Source organism: Dama dama, chromosome 24 (genome assembly GCF_033118175.1).
Source record: "Dama dama isolate Ldn47 chromosome 24, ASM3311817v1, whole genome shotgun sequence".
Classification (NCBI taxonomy): domain Eukaryota; kingdom Metazoa; phylum Chordata; class Mammalia; order Artiodactyla; family Cervidae; genus Dama; species Dama dama.
The window spans coordinates 28,582,475-28,600,077 of record NC_083704.1 but is presented as its reverse complement, the minus strand read 5'-3'; the positions used below and the strand labels follow the sequence as shown (position 1 = coordinate 28,600,077).

The 17,603-nt window shown below is 39.5% G+C and overlaps 1 protein-coding gene across 1 annotated transcript in view; it reads left to right on the top strand.

The window, feature by feature from the left end:
* CNTN4 (contactin 4) overlaps positions 1-17,603 on the top strand; it is a 511,526-nt gene that overhangs the window by 397,151 nt on the left and 96,772 nt on the right. The window lies entirely within an intron of this gene.

Here is a 17,603-nt window from a genome sequence, read left to right as displayed (position 1 = left end):
AGCTTTCTTTATAGCCCAACTCTCACATCCATACATGACTATTGGAAAAACCATAGCTTTGACTAGACGGACCTTTGTCAGCAAAGTAATATCTCTGCTTTTTAATATGCTGTCTAGGTTAGTCATAGCTTTTCTTCCAAGGAGCAAGCATCTTTTAATTTCATGAATGCAGTCACCATCTGTGTGATTTTGGAATTCAAGAAGGTAAAGTCTGTCACTGTTCACATGGTTTCCCCATCTAGTTGCCATGAAGTGATGAGACCGGATGTCATGATCTTAGTTTTATGAATGTTAAGTTTAAGCCAGCATTTTTCATTATCCTCATTCCCTTTCATCAAGAGGCTCTTTGGGTCTTTTACACTTTCTGCCATAAGGGTGGTGTCATCTGCATATCTGAAGTTATTGATATTTCTCCCAGCAATCTTGATTCCAGCTTGTGCTTCATCCAGCCCAGCATTTCTCATGATGTACTCTGTACAAGTTAACTCTGTACAAGTTAAATAAGCAGGGTGACAATATACAGCCTTGACGTACTCCTTTCCCAGTTTGGAACCAGTCTGTTGTTCCATGTCCAGTTCTAACTGTTGCTTCTTGACCTGTATACAGATTTCTCAGAAGGCAGGTCAGATGGTCTGGTATTCCCACCTCTTGAAGAATTTTTCACAGTTTGTTGTGATCCACACAGTCAAAGGCTTTGGCGTAATCAATAAAGCAGAAGTAGATGTTTTTCTGGAACTCTCATGCTTTTTCGATGATCCAACAGATTTTGACAATTTGATCTCTGGTCCTCTGCCTTTTCTAAATCCAGCTTCAATGTCTGGAAGTTCTCAGTTCACTATGAAACCTTCATAGAGACATTTGTAATTGTCGCTACTAAATGTCATTTATTATTGTTTTCAGCCTAGCATTCCAGATGATGGAGATCATTTAGGAGTTTAATTCTGCTATGCACAGTGTGGTTTCTGCCTTCTAATTGTACCCTGACTGATAAACAATATGGGAGCTCTCCTCCTTACCTTTGTGTCATCGGGAGAAGCAGTTAGTACATCTCCCCTGTCCTCATCCAAGTAATTAACAATCTCACTGGAGAAGTTTGGCCACTACCAAGATGGCATCTACCTAAGAAAATTATACTGTTGTCTAGTGATTTTCTAGGGCCCTCAATTATGAACATCCAATGTGAGTAAATCACACTTCAAATTAGATTCGTTTCCCACCAAATTGGCTTAGTAATTGTGTTGACTGTTCATTCACCATCTTATAAGATTTGGGAGACTTGAAATTGCCAAGTCTGCTAATAAGTAGTTCATTGTTTCTCTGACTTTAAGAAGCATGCAAAATATCTAGGAGTTTTATTAAAATAAAGATTCTGAATAGAACATCTAGGCTACAGACTTGAGATTCTGCATTACTTAGAAGCATTCAGATATAACAGTGTTGTTATTGTTGATCCACAACCAAACTTTGAATAAGGAATTAGATAAGCCTGGATAATGATAATAAACAATAATCTTCTGCAAGTGAAGGACTTCATAGTTTTCAAAGCAATGTTTTGTAAATTTTTTTTAATACTTGCAGTGACCCAATGCTTCATTTATAGAAGAGGAAACTATGATTTAGAAAACTTATAACTTATCTATGATTCAACATCTAATTCATAACAACTGGGAATTTAACCATGTTCCTCACTTCAGGAACTGTGATTATTCTACCTTAGACACTACTTCATGTCATGTCTGGGCCTCCTTAATCCATCCATTCACAGTGACTTTATTTATGCTTCTGAACACATCAGGCAGGATAGGGACTGAGGAGATCACAGTGAATGAGACAGAGGTCTCCCTGTGTTTCCTGATCTATAAACTGAATGGTGCCTCCCAATTCCAATGTTCATTGATTCTATTAAAGTACATCATGTTTATAAAATGTAGTTGTAGATTAAGGCATTATCTTAAGCATCATCTTCCACCTGCATGGTCATAATTAATAAGCCAAATACAGCAGGTCATCAATGCCATACAAAACATCTTCCTATATCCTTTGTCTCACCACAATCAATAGTGTCTGAATCTTTATTCACACTCTTTCTCAAGTGTGTGTGCTCAGTTGCTCAGTTTTGTCCAACTCTTTCGTGACCCCATGGACTCTAGCCCACCAGGTTCCTCAGTCTATGGGATTTCTCAGGCAAGAATACTAGAATGGATTGCCATCTCCTCGTGCAGATCTTCCCAGCCCAGGGATTGAACCCGCATCTCCCATGACTCCTGCATTGGTAGGCAGATTCTTTACCACCAGGGAAGCCCTGCTTTAACTCATATTCACCTCATATTATTTATTTAATTCTCCTAGGAAATATTCCCCCCATGCTGTTTTTGGTCATCCTGGCCACAGCTGCCTCGTTTAGAGCCTCTTCATCTCTGGTCTAGTTCAATACTGCCCAATAGGATTTTCTGTAATGATGGAGTTTTTCTGTATCTGCACTGTTCCAATATGTCAGCCACTCACCGCATGTGTCTACTGACCACTGTCAAGGTGGCTAAGGCAAATGAGGAGCTGGAATTTATATTTAATTGATTTAATTGTAAGCAACCACATAGGCTTAGCGGCTGTCTCTTGGGCAGCATACAGGAGCTCCTGTGTGCTCCTCCTCTTGCCGGAGCTTTCAGCCTGGTTTCGCTGGCTTCCATCTTGTACTCAGATTCATTCTCCTTACTCACTCACTCACATGGTCTTTGAAAAATGCAGATATAATGGTATCCCTCTCATGCTTCAAGCCCTTCTCCCCAAGAAAAAATCTTTGTTGCAAGGCTACATACAGGCTTTGTGACCTGGTCCCTTGCTGAGTCATCCAGCTCCCTTTCTGCCTCAGAGTTAATGCCTGACTATGAGGTTCTGTTATCGCATCCATGCTTTGCATGTATGTATTTAATTTCTACAGGCCCTTGAAAAATCAATTTATCACCATGAAAGAACTTTCTCAATTCCCTCTTAGGACTTCTGTCAAATGTTCTCAGTATATCCTTCAAATATATATATATATACCCCCTTCAAGAAAGAAACCACACTGTCTAATCTGTTATTTATGGATAGTGATGGTGATGAGATTTTTCTTTTCCCTAGCTTATGAGTTTCTTGAAGGCAGGGACTATTTCCTATTCACATTTATTGCCCAAGAACCTATTAGGATTAGTAATAACACATAGACAAGAAATGAATGTTAAGATAGAAAAGAGAGAGGGAATAAAGGAAAGAAGAAGTAGCCCAGGTAATATAAACATTTTTTTTTAATTGGCTCTTCATTATTTGGAAAGTGCAATTTTCCAGTTAACTTTATTTTCTTATCATTAACAGCTGGTGTAAATCCAAGTTGGACATGGTGTTTGAAAGGCTTTCCTGTAAACAAGTGATATTTTGAATTTAGTTTAAACCATGCAAAATAAAAGATTTTATGTTCTCTGCATAGGCAGATTGTTTCAATGAGCCAAGTCTCTTTTCACTAAGTGTCTGAATCTTCTGCAATATTGACTGGTGATACAGTTATGAACTTCCAAGCCAGAAAACACTAAATCCAACCCCAACGTTTTTCAGAAAAGGAAACTGTACAAATGCCCATGATTAGGCACTAAAAGAGTAGTGACTTCAGTCAAACTTTATATGTATGTCCTTATTGTGATTCAGTCGCTAAGTTGTATCTAAATCTGACTCATGGACTGTAGCATGCCAGGATTTCCTGTCTTTCACTATCTCCAGGAGTTTGCTTAATACATGTCCACTGAGTCAGTGATGCTCTCCAACGATCTCATCCTTTGGCACCCCCTCCTCCTCTTGCCTCAGTCTTTCCCAGCATCAAGGTATTTTCCAGTGAGTCGGCTTTTCCCACCAGGTGGCCAAATTATTGGAGCTTCAGCTTCAACATCAGTCTTTCCAATGAATATTCAGGGTTGATTTCCTTTAGAATTGACTGGTTTGATCTCCTTGCTGTCCAAGGGACTCTCTAGAGCCTTCTCCAGCACCACAATCAAATAGCATCAGTTCTTCAGCACTCAGCCTTCTTTATGTATGTACATGGACACGTTCTAAAAGTCTTAAGTCTGAAAGGAAAGGCATTTTGTTTTTACTTACCTGCTGCAGAGGAGTTTATGAAAAACCATGACAACAATTTTGATGAGATTTAACTTCAAATAAAAGTTACAGAGTATTGCCCCCTTTTAAGAGTGGGGTGGATCTTATGTCTTTGAACCATGCCCATTTTCAGTTGGGGAAGTCTGCCTTATCTCAAAAGTCCGTGCCTTTGGGCTTCTGCTCAGATGGTATCAGCCGGAACAAATAAGCTGAGATCTCATTTGCTGTTTTTCTGCACAGATCTCAAGAACAGTTCCAAAAATGGTTTGTCAGCAGCTGAACTGAGTACAGAATCTGTGGGCATGTACGTGTTTTTTTCTCACAAGAAAAATCACTTTTTAAGCTTCTTGAAAGTTGATTACAATATGTTTTCTTTCTCCTCCTTCCTCAAAAGTAAAATAAATATCTGAATCTATCATTTCATACTTTGGAATGTATTCCGCAACAGCTAAAGAACTGCTGAGAAAAATTGTGGAAGGGCCAACCTAAATGTATTGGGTATATAATCTCTCCAAAGAACCCTGTCCCCAGGAAGCCAAAGTAAGGTGAAAATTCTAACACTTATCCAGGGAATTTGTCCAATTGGGAGGATGAACTTGACAGGACCACACTTCTTTGTCTCAAATAATTTTTATCTGAATGTTCTGGAAAACAAACATAGCACTATTTACAAACCTTGATTTTTAAATAATTTTAGTGTTTTTAATTTTTGGCTGTGCTGGGTCTTCATTGCTGTGCAGACTTTTCTCTAGTTGTGGAGAGTGGGGGCTCTCTCTAGTTGCAGCGTGCAGGCTTCTCATTGTGGTAGCTCCTCTTGTTACATATAGCTCCCGGGCTCTAGGGCACAGACTAGTAGCTCTGGCACACAGGCTTAGTTGCTGCAGGACATGTGGGATTTTTCCCAGACCAGAGACTGAACCTGAGTCTCCTGCGTTGGCAGGCAGATTCTTTACCTCTGAGCCATGAGAGAAGCCCTGATTTTAAGTCAGAAAAACATTTGATCACATAGTAAAAGGTTCAAATACTTCCTCTTGTGTCTCATACAGTCAAGGTCATTTTGAATTCACAGTCTTTCCACGAGCCACTTCTCACAAGAAGAGTTCCCCAGCAGCTCCACCACTACCACCACCACCACGGAACAAACATGCTTATAACACCTCTGAGTCATCCCTGCTCTAGGTTTTGAACACAGAGAGAAAAAGGACTCTATTTCATGAGCGTAGAGTCTGGTGAAGAGGTAGATAAGGAACTGGACAGTTATAATCAGCGTAAGTATCCATACGGACCCCTTCTGGTGTTTCACCATCTGATGCATCATCTCTCAGCATACACATACTATTTCTTCTCTGTCCACCCTCTCGCCAGTAAGACTGTATCTGTCATGACTCCTGGGATTGCAGATAACAGAAACCCAACTCAACCTGGCATATAATGGATTTTTAAACAATTTTATGGAGGTATACTTAACAAACCATAAAATTCATCCATCTTAAGTGTCAAATTCAATGAGTTTTAATAAATATAGTAAGTTTTGCAACTATCACTGTAGTCCTGTCTTAGAAAATTTTCATCACCCTTCAAAGGGAAATCACTGGTTCATGTATCTGAAAATTCGAGTTTGGTCTGTGTGCTAGTGAAATATCATCAAGACTTGATTTCTCTCAGTTTTTTTCTCAGGCAGGCTATTCCCTGATAGGAATAACAGGTGACCCTTGCCAGATCATCTTCCAATTTATAACTCCAGTAGAAAATGCTTGCCTCTTTTCCAGTTGTTTTAGTAAGTATCTTAGAATGACACTTATTTACCCTGATTGGCCTAGAGTAGGTCACATGCCCACCCTTAAGGCAATGACCTTAACCAAGGGCATGGGATACTCTCATAGGCCATGCCTGATCACATGAACAACCTGGTGGTCAGAAGATGGTATTATATCCACCAAACTCTGTGGTCTGAGAATAGGGAGGCATGGCTTCCCAAAGGAAAACAGGGATTACTGTTAATACTAGGCAAACAGGAATGGATTCCAGGCAGGCAGGCGGATGTCTGCTCCACAGGAGAGCTTGATGGCCACAGCAGTGCTGCTGCTTTTCTTCTGAATCCCCTGTAGTGGTTATCACAGTGCCTTGTAACGTAGCAGTTACTCAGGAAGTGTCTGTGGCCTGATTATATTTAGACTAAAGCATAGAGCAGACCAAGAATGAAGGACCCTGAGTTTCTCTATTTTATTGTTCAAGCAGGCTACAAAAATTAGGATAATGACTAATATCTTTACAAGCTGATAATTTGGGATTTATTCTGAGAGGCTACATGGGCAAATGACAGAACAGCTGGGTGTATATAGGGACCCAAAAGCAGGTCCCAACCAGACTCTTCCCCTGTATAGAGAGTCCCCTGTATTTTACGTGCCATTATATGCCAGGCTGAATTGGGTTTCTGTATACACACACACACACACACACACACACACACACACACACAGTTGGCCTTTCTTAATGCCTTTTTCTCAGAAAAATGACCCTACTGGATGACCTGGAATCATTTCAGTGGTATAACATAACATATTCACTGCAGATGATGATTGCAGCTATGAAATTAAAAGACGCTTGCTCCTTGAAAGAAAAGCTATGACCAACCTAGACAGCATCTTAAAAAGCGGAGACATTACTTTGCCAACAAAGGTCTGTCTAGTCAAAGCTATGGTTTTTCCAGTAATCACGTATGGATATGAGAGTTGGACCATAAAGAAAGCTGAGTGCCAAAGAATTGATGCTTTTGAACTGTGGTGTTGGAGAAGACTCTTGAGAGTCTCTTGGATTGCAAGGAGATCCAACCAGTCCATTCTAAAGGAAATCAATCCTGAATATTCATTGGAAGGACTGATGCTAAAGCTGAAACTCCAGTGCTTTGGCCGCCTGATGCGAAGAACTGACTCCTTAGAAAAGACGCTGATGCTGGGAAAGATTGAAGGCAGGAGGAGAAGGGGATAACAGAGGATGAGGTGGTTGGATGGCATCAGCTACTCGATGGACATGAGTTTGGGTAAGTTTTGGGAGTTGGTGATAGACAGGGAAGCCTGGCGTGCTGCAGTCCATGGGGTCACAAAGAGTCAGACACGAATGAGCAACTGAACTGAACATAACATAAGCTGGCAAGGAGCCCAGCACATTGTAATTTGTATTCAGCAAACATTTTTCTTCCAAGCTATACAAATCTTTACCTGTAACATGAAAACAATGCAAAATTCCAGAATGTTTGGAATAAATAATTTAGCACAATAAATACCTTGGAGTATATCATCTGTAGAAAGAAATGAAGTTGAAAATTGCAAAGACACAATTTCAAAAAATACACTTTGAAAGTAAAATTTATGCTTAATTTATAAAAGGAAAATGTTTCCTAACTAATTTTAGCATCCATAGAAACTTTGTCTTCCAACGACTTTTAAAGTTTTATTTCTTGACAGGATCTTCAAAAATGGCAATCCTATTTCTTTCTTAACTGCAGTATGACTATTAAGATGCTGTAAAAACTTGCAAATTAGGTTGTAAACAGCAGCAATGGAAGCATTAACTCTTTTAACCAAATTTCCTAAAGTGCACTTTACATTATGCTAGAGATAGATTTTAAACATTAAGCCTGAGTGCTTGTATAAGAAGTCCGGTTTTCTATTTCCCAAGCACAGTGGTATAATTGTAGCTCTAATTTATGGCATACTTTGTAGGATCACTGATTAATTATACAGACCTCCTGATGTTTGGTACTCTTTTCAACTTTGTTTCCCTCTGCTATTTGACCACTACAAAGCGAATATCCCTAAATCACTTATTATTTAGGTTACCTCATTTTAAAAAATGAACTTACTATTCATATCCATTTTTCATGTATCATCCTAACTCATAAATGTTATTCATAATTCTTCTCCTTATTCTTGGACTGAGCTCATACATGTACACATACACACAAACACATACTGACTTATTCGCTCCCAGGCACGTAATCAAGGAAGAGCTTCTAGTAAATCTTTTATCTGAATTTTACCATCTCCCCAAGGCAAACATGTCTAACAGTTCTGTATCACTTCGCCTGAGATCTTGGACACACAGATAACACAAAAAACCATACTTTGTTGGGGTTAGCCTTAGCCAATCTAATTTTTTTCAATGATTAGAGATATCAATTTGAATAATTTGCTACTGTGAGTTCTTTGAAAATAATTATAGTACCCTTGGCTTGTTGCTTGAGATTATCAGTATTTTCAGGACTTCTGTATTCCTTTCATCATTAAAGTTTAACATTTATTCAAAAGCTTCCTTTACCAGATTTTCCAAGAATTATTGTGTGCTGATCATTAGAGGAAGATTCGTCAGAAAACCCTTTTGTACATATTCAGTTCAAATGTGTTCAGATATTATCCTGTCCTTCACTTTAAGTAGGTCAGATTCACAATGATCTGTTCTCCTCAGAACCTACCCCTGCAATATCCTTATCAAACTCCCGTTAACACTGCCATATCTAAATTATATCTTCTGTCGGTCCCCAAGACACCTTTAATTGTAGAGGCTTCCTGATCCTTTCTTAAGCTCTTCACTTTTTCTGTCATCAGCTTCCCCTTGGAATCAGGAAAAGGTCCTTGCAGATTTGGGCTATTAAGTAGAAGCAGACCCATATATCAATTCCTTAAATGTTCTGTCATCATGAGAATTATTTATTGGAACCCATTACCTGTGTGACGTTCCAGTTCTTTTTAGGTGGTTTGTCTGAAAAGAATAAAGACTCTTCCTTGAAAAGAAATAGCTTTCTTGTCCAGCCAGGGAGGAAAAAAATAGTACAACCTACCAGGTTCTTGTGTATATTTTTCACATGGCACTTGGTTGAGTATTGGTGAGAGAAAAGAAGATTTAGGCAAAGACTCAGGTTGCTCATGGAAGTTTGTCCATTCTAGACCTGAAAGTACAGAGGACATACAAATAATTCCCCTGGAAAGGAGAATACCAAAATATTAACTTTAGCACATAGAGTCCTTTTTTGGAGCTTTATAGAAAATGGTAATATAGCTCACATACTTTGATGACTAAAACTTTTATGGCATCTCTTTTTACTCCAGAACACTGACATGTCTAGTTTCATCACATGGAGGCCTGTGAACTTTCAAAAATTAAGTGTATATATTTGTATTTGTGGTGGGGTTCCCCTCCCCCACATGGGGAGAGAATGTTATATTTTGTTTCCAGTTCTTAAAGAGATCTCGGACTTCTACCCACCAGAAAAAGGTTAGACATCAAGGTTTTAATCCAAGGGGTTGTCCCTAGTGTCTAAAATTCTCAAGACTAAATGAATTTTAATCCAATTATCATTTGTTCTGTGTATCTCTTTGTACATAAAAGAGTGCATGAAATAATAAGCAGACAGAAAAAAGTATAAGACTTTGGGCCCTGCTTTCTAGAAATTCTTTGGATAGATGGGATGATGGGTTATTGAGGCAGTACATGACAAATGCCATATGTCTATCAAAAAGTCATGAATATGCAGTATTGGACCCGCCCCACACAGGTTGATGGCCAACTTGGTCAAACTATTGTAAAAGGAACTTGATCCTGGGAACCTGGTTGAAATAGATGTATGTTTCACCAAGTGTAAGACTCGCCCCTCTCCCAGGACTCTGCCTTAGATGTTACACAGTATGTGGACACTGAATGCCAATGAATCACATAGTTCTCTTTTACTCTTGAGTTCATCAAGGAGAAAGTCAGTCTGGTCCTATTGTGTCTGAACACTTGAAATCCTGGTTAATACCTCTTTTGCCAAAGAAGAAGCAGGCCATCAGCTCAGTATCCTGGCAGATAAGCAAACCCAGCTGGAATGTGATAACTTAGGTATTTTTTTATCACGTTTATTTTTATGGTTAACATCTATTGATGACAGTGATAGTGGCTTCTATTTATAGTAGTGATATAAAGTTTCCCTTATTTAATTACTTTCATTTTAAACTTTGAGCCATTTAAAGAAAATATTGTGACTATTAATTACATTAATGATACAAAGAATAATAGTAGTAAAAGTGATCATCGCAGCTAACATTTATTAGGTGTTTATGCTGCAACACCACAGTTATAAATGTTCCATGGTTATTTTTACATTTAGCCTTCTCACAAATCTTATAAAATGGAGATACAGTAATTGTTTTATTTTAATTTTTATTTATTATTTATTTGGCTACACCAGGTCTTAGTTGCAGCACATGGGAATCTTTACTTGCAACTTGCAAACTCTTACTTGCAGCATGTGGAATCTAGTTCCCTGACCAGGGATCAAACCCGGGCCCCTGCATTGGGAGCATGGAATCTTAGCCATTTGACCACCAGGAAAGTCCATGTTTATTATTATTTTAGAGATGGCAGACTGGAGCCCAGAGAAGCTAAGAGACTGTTCCAAGTCACGTGTCTAATATATATTGGGGCAAAGATTCAAGCCATCTGCTGGTACTCATGAAACTGGGAGCATGCCAGGGAGTTTGGGAAAGTGTGGATTATATGACCATGATGGTGGTACAGTTAGGAGCTGGTGTTCTTCTGCAGGAGGCGGAAATAGATGCCGCTGGTGTGCAGCTGGGAATTTTAGCTGGGCCCTGACAGTGGTGTTCTGTTGTGATTTTTGCAGGAACTAGGAAACTCCACTTTGATTTCTTCTCTTAGCAATATTACAGGGACCTGGGGTAGGGGTTTTAAACACATAAACCATGATCCTGCAACTCCAAAAGAGTTGAAAATTGGGCACATAATCAAATTAAAACATTTTTTTCCAGCATAGCCAATATAGCTCTTTGTGTTGTAAAAGCCTCCTCTCCTTACCAAATTTCAGAATCTATACCGTGACTCTCCCTTTCTAATTAATAATTAACATTGTCTTCCAGGCATTTTAGTCACTTCAAGGTAAAGGAACCTTCTGTGATTACAACTTCGTTATGCTTGTAAGTTTTCTTCTCTTTTGTTTCTGCATTAGGAGAATAATGTGAACACAAATTTCTCAATATTAGAAAAAGGAATTTCAGCAAGTAAAATCCAAAAAAAAAAATGTATGTAACTATAATCAAAGATCTAATGGCAAGTTTAAGGAAAACCCCTCCCATGGGGTAATGATGTTTTTTGTTCCTTATTTTGCGTCTTTCCTGAGCTCTCCAGCACCACAGGATGGCTTGGTAGAGTGCAGACTTTGAAATGAGACCTGAGGTAGAAAACCCACTCCTTCCTTTACTAATTACATTAACCTTGGACATTTAATTTACTTCTCTGGATTTTGTTTTTTCTCAACTGAAAAATTGGAATAATAATGCTTCTCAGAATTGTCATGCAGATTAAACGCGATGAGAAGCATTAATATAAGCATCCAACAGCACCCAACAGTATGTTGTAGGTGCTCTCTCCTCCTTGTCCTGCCCAACACTCAACTGAGTATGTATTTAAAGACATTCCTCTGGGTCTTTTGGTCCATTTCTACACATCTCTTCTCTTTTATTTCCAATTATTTCTAAAGACAGCTATACTTGGTTATTAAACTACTCTAATGTCCTAAGAGGTTGTTATATAAAACTTCCTGAGTGCCTTGTAGTTTAACAATACATTTTTCTCATTATAAAATTAATATTACTTATTATGATGCTTTGATAAAAATATATAGAAGTATAGAAAATAGAATATTATATTACCTTCCTGTCCCTACCTCTTTTATCTTCCTAGTACCTTATAGATTTATTTGAAAGTATCTCAGGTCATAGGAAAGTGGAAGAAAGGAATTCTAAGTATTATATTAATAGAGACACAGAGAAGTCCTGCCTCAAGTAAAGGTAGCAATTTAAGAAACAAATTTTCAACAAAACATGTCCTTTAATTTATTTCTTTCTTCACAAGACATGGTATTTTTAGTGCTATTTGTAATGTATAAAATTGCAAAGTTTTACCTGCTCAAGAAATATATTTCCCACGTTCATTCAAGCACCATGTCACAAAGAATAATCAAAATGAACTTTACGATATTAAATACTCATCTTGCCCTGGGCAGCAGTACCTTCCAGGTTATTTAATGAAGCTTTGAAAACTGTTGTTCAGAGAAAGTTAGATCCAGATCAAACCAGGTTAAACAAACATGATTTTATTTTCTCTTCCGAGCGCTGCTGCAGGCAAGGGCAACAGGCTCTGAACTGCTGGTTGTTCTGCAGGCAGAAATACACAGGTTGTTCAGGGGTTTATTAAACTCAAATCTGATGACAGAAAGCAAATTATCTCTAAGGGAACTTTATCACCACGGTGTCTGTTCAATAGCACAATGTCTATTGCTGTCTTGGACACTATACGGAAAGATCCATGACAGGTTGGCCTGAAATCACCCTTAGACTAAGTCTTCCCACTGACCTTCACTTAAATTTGTCATCCAAAATGTACTTCTTTCTTAAGATGGGAAGCAAAGCCATCTTCTACAGCTATCCACTGACTCTTTATAAGCCGTACATTACTGTGAAACAGTATTTATATAAATCAGGAGAATTCACTCTTCCCCAGTGGGCTGAGAATTTCTATGTATCTCTTGAAATTTATAATATCAAGCAAACTTCAGTTAAAGTTGTATTAGAGTTCTCCAGAAAAACAAAACTGAGACGGTATATAAGAGGTTTATTATAGGAATTGGTTCACACGTTTATGGAGATAGGAAATCCCATGATCTGCTGTTTGCAAGCTGGAGAACCAGGAGAGCTAGTGATGATGTGCAGAGTGAGTTCCAAGGTCTGGAGATGAGGGGAGTCAATGGTATAAATCACAGTCTGAGTCTTAAGATCCAAAAAGCAGGAGCGCTAATGTCTAAGGTCAGGAGAACAGGGGTGTCCAGCTTCACACAGAGAATCAATTCTGCCTTCCTCTGCCTTTTTGTTCCCTCAGCCCTCAGGGGATTGGATGATGGCCATCCATATGGGTGAAGGCAACCTTTATTCTGTCTGCTGACTCAGATTCTAATGTTTCCCAGAAACACCCGTCCAGACACACTCAGAAATAATGTTTTACCTGCCGTCTTAATATCCCTTACCCCAGTCAAACTGACACATAAAATTAACCATCACAAAAGTTAAAATACTTTTTGACTTTTATTAGATAGCCAGGTTCAAACTCACCAAGTCCTAATTTTTTTTTTTTCCTTCAAAACAAAGTTTTGGTATTTTTAGCTGATGTCTGCAGCACACCAATGCAAGTTAACCTGCCAGGCTTTTCCTGTTTCTCAGCTGGCACAAATTCAGGGACAGCTCTGAGCCCATATGTCTTCAGCTCTGTTGGTCACAGGCTGATTCTGCTGTTGATAGGTTGAATATAAAAATCTTTGTCGCTTCCTGGCCACCTCTCCACTCCTTCAAAGTTTTGACTACTTCATGAGTGTTGTATTTTAAAACTCTTTTGTACTGCTATTACCTCAAAGGCAAGTAAAGATAAGGCCTTTCTACAGAAATTCCAGTTCTATGCAGAACTACTTGGAAAGCCACAGGGCACCATTTTGGTAGAGATCTTCTCTACCTAATTTTGACCATAATTTTAATATCAAAATTAATATTAATTAATTGTCTAGACAACAAAGAAAGGATAGACTGGAAGAGCTACTTGATTCCAACAAATAAACCTGGTTAACTAAGGAAGAAATTGAAATTGCAGTTCAGTCTTAATTTTTGTTTTCCTGTTGGACTTTTACATATTATTCATTACCACATCAAACTGTCCTTCAGACTCCACTTTTGATTATCAGTTTACTGCCTTTGTTGTTGTGTTCGTTCGCTAAGTAGTGTCCAACTCTTTTCGACCCCAAGGCGTTTACCTTGTGAGTATTTAGGAAAGAGGGCTTCAGGCAGAGTCAGCAATCCACACAAGCGTTTAATATGTGACATGCTGAGTATTTCTAGAAACAGGAAAGTTAGCCTGGTTGGATACGGAAGAGTTATGGGGAAGTAGTAGGCGAGAGCCAAGAAGTAATGTGGAGATGGATGTAGCAGAAAATGAAGGCCATGTGTGTCGCTGAAAATATTTACTGCTCTTGCTTTGAATGCCCTCAGGGGAGCCATAGTGTGGTTTGATCAGAGAAGTGATGTAATCTGCCTTGTGTTTTTTTAAGGAGCTGGCTGGATGTTGTGTTGTGGATTGATTGTAGAGGTGCGGGTGACCAAGCAGAGGCCGAAGTAAGAAGTTAGTGCCCTAATCAGGGAAGGGATGTCGTTGGCTGACTCCAGGGTGGTAGCAGAGGTGATTGATGTTCAGTTGCTCTCATGTCCAACTCTTTGTGACCCCATGGACTGCAGCAGGCCAGGCTTCCCTGTTCTTCATTATCTCCCAGAGTTGGCTCAAACTCATGTCCATTGAGTCAGTGATGCCATCCAACCATCAACTAAAGAGCAATTATGTGATGGTTCTGTGCCCAGAAGAGCAAGTCCACTCCTCCACGTCACCCCTTCTTTCCATCCTCTGATGGCTGCAGGGTAGGCCCCGAGGCCGCTTGCTCCACCCAGACCAACAACTCCGGTGGGTTTCCGCTCTTGACACTGTCAGTTGAAGGATATCCCTTAAATTCATGTCTACCTGAAGTTAAAATGAAGTCATATGGGTTTAGGGTGGACCCTAATCCAGTGACTCATGTCCTTGTAAGAAGAAGGAAATTTGGGTACAGACACATGTGCAGAGAAAAGATGAGGTGAGGAGACACACAGGAAGAACCAGCCGTGCAGCGGAGTCAGAGACTTAGAGTGATGCCTCTGTAAGCCGAGGAGCGCCAGGGACTGTCACCAGAGACAAGAGAGGCAAGAAGGAGTCTCCCCCAAAGCCTCCGGAAACAACCCGCCCCCAGTAGCTTGATTTCAGACCTCTGCTCTCAGAACCACGGGAAAGTCAATCCTTCTGGTTTTAAGTCTCCTGATTCTTAATACTTTGCTATGGTAGTTCTAGGAAATGAACACAAAGCCCAGTTTCCCCTCATCCTCCCAGTGTTCTGTGTGGGATGTCTGGGGTGGAGAGAGGCCAAGAGGCAGAGAAGTGTGATCTTAAGCCTAAAGGCCGCCCCAAGACCTGTCCCATTGGCTCAGAACAGGGACACGGTTTAAAGTGTTCTCCAAAGGCCACAGGAGTGAGGGCGGGGCATGAATTAACTGTTCAAGCCAGTCATGGCGAGAGCCAGAAAGCCCACCAGCTACTTAAGTAGTGTCCTCTCCTTCCCTGTGGCCCGTTGGTGACCTGAGATGTGTTGCAGGACTCCCCGCATCTTCCCATTTGCCATAATGAGCCAGGAATGGGATTTTGTATGAAATCACCCAATTATTTGGTTTAAAAGAAAATGCTGTAAGTCTTATTTGTTTTTCTGCCTCAGGGTCTGTCCTACAGAATGAAGTAAGTCAGAGAAAAACAAATATCATATATTAATGCATATATGTGAAATCTAAAAAAAAAAGTGGTACAGATGGGCACAGTTGGAAAGCAGAAATAGAGACACAGATGCAGAGAACAAATGTGTGGACACCAAGGGGAGGAAGGGAGGGTAGGATGAATTGGAAAATTGGGATTGACATATACACACTGCAATATATAAAACAGATAACTGATGAGAACCTGCTGCATAGCATTGGGAACTGTAATTAATGCTACGTACGGACCTAGATGGGAAAGGAATTCAAAAAAGAGGGGGTGCATGTATATGTGTAGCTCATTGACTTTGCTGTACAGTAGAAACTAACATAACACTGTAAAACAATAATATTCCAATAAAAACTAAAAAAAGAAAGAGAAAATGCTGTGCTGACTGAAGCAAACAGATTTGTGGCTGGGTAGTTCTTGCTCATTCTAGGGCATCACTTGTGGTTCCTGGGATCAGCGGTCCTGTGATAGCTCCACCATCCTGTCAGTTTCCGTGAGCTAAGATGTACAATACTTCTATTAAAGTTTTATATTTCAGCCCCCTAGGAGTGTTCACTCCCCTTGTAATGTGTAAGCCTATTCTTTTGCTCTCGGGCTTTCAACTTCCAAACATGTTTTCTGGAACTCCTCATGTATAAAAGAAAGGAGAAGCCTGCTATGACCCTCTGAATTTTTTTTTTTTTAACTATGTGTGATTTTTAAGTGAGTTATGTCTAACAATATGAAAGATAATATTTAATTTAACTGAACAGTTTGATACTTCCTTTGTTGAAAGGAAATTATTAATTCATAATTCCTCTCTTTGCAGAAGAGGAGAATTTGTACTTTCACGGGATTGACTTTTAAGGGAAGTGTTTCCTTACGACTCAGGGGCAGGTGAGGACATGCTGCCTCTGTCAGCAACAGTCGGGCATACATGGAGAACTACCCAGAAAATCATAGGTTTACATTTTAGAATAACCCTCCTCTGTAGGGTGATAGAATATTGTGGAGTTGGCAGCTTTTGTCATCTGTTACCAGAGCCCCAAAAAAGAAAAGATCAGCATTTTTAAAGGTCCAGTGTCCCCAGACCAGTTTTGATTTATAGGACTGACAAGGTCAGCTCTTCAGTGGCTGTAACCCAGAGCCTCATATTGAGAAAGAGAGATTCAATTTGTCTCATAATTCCAGATATGCTCCCATACCCTATGGATCTGCAGTCTCCAAATGACACTGGGGGAATAACTGCTTCTCTATGCGATAGGTAATTTACCCTGTTGTGAATTAGATGACCTCGTCTCATGTAGAGAAAATTAAGTCCTGTCTCATACCTTTATTTTTTACTACTTGCTGCTTTATCATCTTTGACTTTTCTCTGATACTATCAATGTTTTAAAAAGAGCCTACAGGTCAGTCAAGGCTAAAGCTTCTGTTCTAAGCCAGAAGCAGATTTACATTTTCAATTTTTTTTTTTAATCTAACTCAATTACTATGCATGAGTATTAGGAAGAGTTCAAAGTTCAATCTCAAGCTAATAGCTACAGGTCAGTCAGTAGTCTGAAATGAGTGAATTAAAATGAAGTGGGAACTTTGAAACCTGTTCGAGAAACAAATGTAGAAATAAAACTGTTCTTAGACCAGAATGAGGCACTTTATTAATGGAACAAACATGAATGTAGAAATATTCACTGAAAAATTGGTTGGTATAGGATCCACGTGGAAGGGAAGCAAGTATCTAAATATTAGTTGTTGTTGTTCATTTTGCTAAGTTGTGTCTGATTCTTTGTGACCCCATGGACTGTAGCACACAAGGCTTCCTTGTCCTTCACTATCTCCCAAAGTTTGCTCAAACTCATGTCGATTGAGTCAGTGACATCATCCTGCCATCTCATCCTCTGCGGCCCCCTTCTCCTCCTGCCCTCAATCTTTCCCAGCATCAGGGTCTTTTCCACTGAGTCAGCACTTTGCATCAGGTGGCCACAGTATTGGAGCTTCATCTTCAACATCAGTCCTTCCAATGAATAGTCAGGGTTGATTTCCTTTAGGATTGACTGGCTTGATATCCTTGCAGTCAA